This window comes from Strix uralensis, chromosome 23 (genome assembly GCF_047716275.1).
Source record: "Strix uralensis isolate ZFMK-TIS-50842 chromosome 23, bStrUra1, whole genome shotgun sequence".
Classification (NCBI taxonomy): Eukaryota; Metazoa; Chordata; class Aves; order Strigiformes; family Strigidae; genus Strix; species Strix uralensis.
This window is the reverse complement of record NC_133994.1, coordinates 9761125-9766717: the sequence shown is the minus strand read 5'-3', so window position 1 is coordinate 9766717 and position 5593 is coordinate 9761125. Positions and strand designations below refer to the sequence as shown.

The following is a 5593-nucleotide window of genomic DNA, read 5'->3' as shown; positions in this document are numbered from 1 at the left end:
AAAAAGAGTCTGTTGAGTTGGTGTGCAGTCTGCGCTTGGAACAGAGTGCTGCGGTGTGTGGCTTTGACAACAAGCTGGAGAGCAGTGGCAATACATCCAACAGGATTTATTTTGCATTCTCTGAGCTTGTTTATTTATCTAATTTATTTATCTTATCTCTGGAACTGGGGGAAGTATCTCAGACAGTGACTTCTGAGGAAAAAGAAAGGGGGGGGAGGGGGGGAATTTTAAAAGGATTGTTAGTCAAGAGTGCCCAGCTGGAGTCACCGCTTTTACTAGAAGAGGGAAAAGTTGAGGCAGCGGTTTGCCGGTGGTGAAGTACCGGCAGCGCGGGGTGGGAGGGCGGGACGGGATCCACCGGGAAGTTGTGAGATCGCAGGAAAAACACAATAACGTGAAGAAGAAGCCAATAAAACATGGGGATTTTGGTGCGGATGCGGGAGGAAGAGGAGCTGCGTGGCTGCCAGCCGGCCGGTTCTGCCGGCCCGGCAGAGAGAGCAGCCGGTTGGGACTGATTGTGGGCCCGATCCCGGGCTGGCGGCAGGGCCGGGTCAGGCTGAGCCTGCCGGTGCCCCCTGCCCGTGCCCCCTGCCCCCCGCCCCCCCCCGCGCCCCGCCCGGTTTGCATTGTGCGAGCCGTGGCAACCGCGGAATGCGTCGGGGCTCCCTGGGCAACGGGGCCGCAGCCGGGCAGTCGGGCAGCGGACGAGCGATGGCCAGCAGCAGCAGTTTGGCTCTCCCGGCGTTTCTCGCCCCCGACCCGCCCCGCGCGCCTCTGGCCCCTTCCCCTTCCCGCCGCGCCGGGCCCCGCCGCCTCGTCCCCGCCCCGCGGCTCTCGCCCTATTGGCGGTGGCGCCGCTGGATGGGCCGGCGTGGCTGGGCCTGGCACGGCAGCGCCGCCCCCCGGCTCTGCCCGGCCCAGCCCCGGTCCCCGCTCCCCCCGGGGCCGGTGGGGGGCTGCTGTGCCGAGGCCGCTCCCTCCCCGCCCCACCCCGCCTCCGTCTCCTCCTCCTCCTTCTCCCCGGGCTCCCCAGTCCGCCCGCAGCCACTCGGCAGCCCGAGTGCCGGCACAGAGCCACCGGTGCCCGGTCCGGTTCGGGAGGTGCCGAGCCCGGCCCCGGAATCGGGCGAGGGGGCCGGCGTGCCGCTCCCGAAGATCCCCTCGCCGGCCCATCGACATCCCGGGAGCGGCGCGGAGCTACACGCAGCCAAAGCAGCGCCAGGTCAGAGCGGGACGGGCCGGTTTGGCTGGGCCCGGTTCGGCGGGGGGCGGGGGGGCGGCTGGGACGGGGCGGTGACGGCGCGGTCCGGCCCGCAGGGAAGGAGAAGGGGCGGCTGGAGGAGCTGTACCAGGTGGGCCAGCTACTGGGGAGCGGCGGCTACGGCTCGGTGTACTCGGGCATCCGCCTCTCCGATGGCACCCCGGTAAGTGGCGGGGACAGCGGCGGGGCGGAGGGGAGGAGGAGGAGGAGGAGGAGGAGGCTCAGCCTGTCGCTCCCCTTGGCTTGCAGGTGGCCATCAAACATGTGCCCCGGGCACATGTCACAGCGTGGGGTTTGCTGGTGAGTGACCGGGGCTACCGGGAGAAGCCGGGGCATCACGGGGTGGGGGATAAGGCGAGGCCCGAGAGGGTGGAAACCGGGACACAGCGGGGGGAGCGGGCGTGGAGTCACTGGGGGACGCGGAGCATCCCGGGTGAGGGGCTGCCCAGTCCCGGGGGGGCCGGGCGGGGGGCACAGGAGCATCCCCTTGGCAGGGGGGATCCCCAGGCACCGGTGGGGCTGAACAAGGGGCAGCGGAGCATCCCGGGTGGGGGGGGTGCACAGAACTGATGGGGCTGAGTAGGGGCGCACCCGAGCAGCGGTTCCCTAGCAACGGGGGGCACTGGGGCATCCCCTTGGCAGGGGGGATGCCCGGGCACTGGTGGGGTCAGGCAGGGGGGCACTGGAGCATCCCGGCTGGTCCCCCTGCAGCCCAGCGGCACTCGAGCGCCGATGGAGATCGTGTTGCTGAACGCGGTGGGCTCCTCCGGCTTCCGCGGCGTCATCCGCCTCCTCGACTGGTTCGAGCTGCCGGACGGCTTCGTGCTGGTGCTGGAGCGTCCGGAGCTCGTGCAGGATCTCTTCGATTTCATCACCGAGAGGGGATCCTTGTCGGAGGAGGTGGCGCGGGGGCTGTTCCGGCAGGTACTGGAGGCCGTGCGGCACTGCAACGCCTGCGGTGTCCTGCACCGGGACATCAAGGCGGAGAACATCATCATCGACCTCGCCAGCGGTGAGCTCAAGCTCATCGACTTCGGCTGTGGCACCTTCCTCCAGGACACGGTCTATACGACATTTGCCGGTGAGCCCACAGCCGGGGCGATGCTCCCGGCACTGCACGGCCCAGCCTGACCGGGCACCGGTTCCCCCTTTGGAGGGGTGGGAATTAATTACTCAGCCGGCTGCCAAGATGTTTTTGGCGCGGGGCGCATGTTGTGAAACGGGAGCCGGCTCCCAGCCGCTGCCACCCACCTGCCCGGGGCTGGGGTGGGGGGATCCAGCCTGACAGAAACAAACACCCGTGGGGGTAGCGGGGTGGGGGGGGTTGCAAAACCCGTATGCTGGCCAGTTTGGATTGCAGGCGTGGAAGGGCTTGGGCTGCTCCACTCCCCTTGTTTGCCTTGGCGTTTTTTAAATATTTTTTTTTGGCTAAGGCAGGGGGGAAAGGTGTGGGGTTTTCCCACCTGTGGGTTTTTTTTCCTTTTTTTCTCCTTCCCCCCCCCCCCCCCCCCCTCCCCCGCACATAACGGTCAGGCCTTCCCCAGGCCCATGCTGCCCTCTTCCGGCACCGGCGGCTTTTTTTTACAACCCAAAGTTTGTAAACAAGAGTCCCGTGTTGGCGAGGGGGTGGCGGGTCACACTGTGTGTCATCATCCCCGGTGCAGCCCCCATGTCCCCAAGGACGCTCGGGTGAGGATCCGGGAGCGGGCAGCATCCGCCTGACGAGCTCCGCCTGTCTCCCGTAGGAACACAAGTGTACAGCCCGCCGGAGTGGGTCCTCTACCACCGCTACCATGGGCGTTCAGCAACAGTCTGGTCCCTGGGCATCCTGCTCTATGACATGGTCTGCGGGGACGTCCCCTTCGAGCAGGATCAGGACATCGTCAGGGGCCAGCTCTTCTTCTACCAGCCGATCTCCCTCGGTGGGTCCCCGACTTCGTGGTGGGCAACGGGTTTGGGAGATGGCACCGGGTGCACGAGTATCCCCGCTCTTACGGCTGTGGAGGAGGGTGATCTCCCGTGGTTAGCTGGGGGAGGTGGCACGTGAGGAGGGTGATCTCCCGGGGTTAGCTGGGGGAGGTGGCACGTGAGGAGGGTGATCTCCCTGGGTTAGCTGAGGGAGGTGGCACGTGTCCTGCCATCCTACTCTCCTCCAACACAGCTCCTGGATCGCGAGGTTTGGGGGTAGCTCTGAGCACACCCAGCATGTCCTGGGCACTGCGGACGGGGGTGGAAGGTACACAGGAGCCTTCTCTGACCGGCGGTGTCTGGTTTCTCTCCCCAGAGTGCCAGGATCTCATCAGGTGGTGTTTGTCCTCGTGGCCTTCAGACAGACCATCTTTGGAGGACATTTTCAACCACCCCTGGCTGCGAGGCACTCACCTGCCCTAGGAGATGGCAGAGACCCCACCTGCACGGTTTGGCCCGGGACCCTGGCACATAACAGCTCCAGGCATCTCCTGGCTGTAAGAAGCAAAGAAGACCAGGCTTCCTCACCACCGTAGCACTGAGCAGGGATCGTCGGGAACACGCACATCCTGTCCCGAAGCTGGGCTGGAGACCTGATCTTCCAAGTGCTGGTGGCCACCATCCAACCCAGCTGTCCTGGGCTCCATCTGAATGACCCTGTCTCATTTGCTGGTCTTGCCAGTAATTTTTTTTTTTTTTTTTTTGGTTTTGGTTGTGTTATTGGTGGAGAGAGGAGACCTTATTGCAAACCATCTGGTTTTGGTGGCTCCCAAACCTCTTCCTGACCACCTGAATTCGGGACGGCGAGAGGATCAGAGACCTTATTGCAAGAGAAGCTTCAATGGGGGAAAAACAGTGGCCGAATGGCTGCCGCCTCCGCTGTCACTGTGCTCGAGTGCCTTCAGCTGAGATCTGGGCTGTGCTGGAGGAAATACTTGAATTTCCCTACACTGCTGCTTTTCCAGGACTTGCCTGGGTATAGACTTCCTTTTCCCCTTTCAAAAAGAAAACAGGTCAGAAGACACCTGGGAGCCAAGCAGGCGATCCCTCACCTCCCGTGCCTCCACCTCGCCTGGATTTTCTGGGTTTCTTTGCTTCCCGGCGCCCTCACGAATGCACAAACAATGCAAACCAACAGAGCTGTAAATATATATTATTTATGAATGTTATACAGGAGCGAAGTTTGATGTGCAGTTGTTAATAGTGATAACGTTTCACCTTTTTCTCTTTTTTCCAGTTTTTGTTTTTAATTTATTTTCATGGATTTGTTTATTAAAGAGAGAGTTCTAGCCAGTAGTTCCTTAGAAAACTCGCCGCAGAAAGGCTGAGCAGGTCGGGCGCGGGGCTGGGTGCTGGTAGTCACTTTGTTTCCGCCTGTTGCTGATGATTTTGTCCCTGCCCGGCGTGTGCTGCAGGAGGGGAACGGTGCCATCGTGTCCCCCGGCAAGATCCCGCTGCCCGGGTACCGTTTTGTCCTGCCAGGGTGACGGGGTGTACCCAAGGTTGGGTGTTGGGAAAGTATCGGTGCGTGTTTGATCCCCGTGCACCCGCCTTCCTGTGCAGTAACGCCTTCACGGGGCTGAGAGCCACCAGAGTCATGTCCCAGACCTCTGCCACGGGGACAGGACCACGGTCGGTGTGACGGGAGACCTGAAGATGGGCAGCCGATGCCCGTTGCTCCCCTCCACATCATGGCATTGTGGCACAGGGGCTGGGGGAAAGGAAAAGGCCTTTTCACCCCTCATTTCTCCTCGACAGGGAGATGTTCGCTGCCCTTTGGGGCTGTCAGCTGTGATAGGAGAGGATGAAGAGGCAAGAGTTTTCCAGCAGGAAGCGATTTGGAGCCAGCATCGCACTCCCACCTCTATTTCACAACTTTTTATTGCTCCCCGCTGTCAGCAGGGGAAGGACGCACATTTCGGAAAGCAGAAAAAAACGATGAAGCAGGAGCAGGATGAGATTTCAGACTGTTGGACCTCCCGCTCTGGGAGCACCGGAGTCCCGTGGATGGCTGAGGACTTGCAAAGGGCCAGCACTCATCACACCTGTGGCTTCCTGTACCCACCCATCCCCAGCAAAGGTGCTTGGTGATGCAGAAAGGACTGGCCAGGGCAGCCTGCAGCCACAGCAACAGCGAGGGTTGTGTTTCGCACGTCCCTGTGTGGGACTGAGAGATGAGCAACAGCCAAACCCCTGCCACGGCTGGAACAACGCAGATGAGCACCGAGGAGAAAAACCCCCTGGGGAGCGGGGGCCGGGCTCGGGCAGGGACCCGCAGAGCTGGAGACTCGGAGGTGGCATGTCACCCCACGTCCTGCCGCAAGGAGAGCATCCAGCTGCCCCCGAGGCGGCATCTGAAACCCT

At 62.4% G+C, this 5593-nt stretch overlaps 1 pseudogene; it reads left to right on the top strand.

Moving 5' to 3' along the window:
* The first annotated feature begins 861 nt into the window (after positions 1–861).
* Positions 862–3704, top strand: LOC141953931 (serine/threonine-protein kinase pim-1-like; annotated as a pseudogene).
* The last annotated feature ends 1889 nt before the right edge of the window (positions 3705–5593 follow it).